The sequence below is a fragment of the Sinocyclocheilus grahami genome, unplaced genomic scaffold, assembly GCF_001515645.1.
Source record: "Sinocyclocheilus grahami isolate Dianchi unplaced genomic scaffold, SAMN03320097.WGS_v1.1 scaffold67.1, whole genome shotgun sequence".
NCBI classification, from domain to species: Eukaryota; Metazoa; Chordata; class Actinopteri; order Cypriniformes; family Cyprinidae; genus Sinocyclocheilus; species Sinocyclocheilus grahami.
The window spans coordinates 1,601,529-1,602,134 of NW_015505246.1; the positions used below are offsets into that span (position 1 = coordinate 1,601,529).

The following is a 606-nucleotide window of genomic DNA, read 5'->3' on the forward strand; positions in this document are numbered from 1 at the left end:
CTCTGGGCGACTAAATGATGTCTAATATCAGCCAATGGCTAATCAATTCTCAGATTTTACTCGCCAGTGTGTGAGTTGGATGCTGAGTATATGATTAGCACAGATATATTTTCACTCACAGAACACTCTGACTGAGCACTTCAGAGTTTCACTCTCCGTCAAGCGATCTGATATTTTTCAGTTCATCTGAATGGATGCGCAGCACACTTGTGTTTGTGTATTTGGCGTAATGTGTTTCTAGTGTGAAGGCGCACGACTCGCCGTCGCTTTCTCTCACACGCGCAGAGAGCGAGCGAGAGTCTTACATAACATGCAGAATTAATGCGCTACATGTAAACAATATTCTTTGTTGCATTTTCCTGTAAAAATAATCCATAGTTCCTTTGGAATTCTTCAGCTTTTAAGAACTGCCGGGTTTTCCTGTAGTAGGCGGAACTAATGCACAAACGACAATCTCATTGGCTGGTGCTCACCTAGTATCGTCCCCGTTTTGATTTCAGCGAATCAGTTCGAGCAAACGCACACAACCTGATTAATATTCATGAATCCAGTAGCTCATTAATCCTTAGTGCGTTTTTATATTGTTCTTATTAGTAGAATTCGTAT

The 606-nt window shown here is 41.3% G+C and overlaps 1 protein-coding gene across 1 annotated transcript in view; it reads right to left on the reverse strand.

Moving 5' to 3' along the window:
* herc2 (HECT and RLD domain containing E3 ubiquitin protein ligase 2) overlaps positions 1 to 606 on the reverse strand; it is a 70,519-nt gene that overhangs the window by 16,510 nt on the left and 53,403 nt on the right. The window lies entirely within an intron of this gene.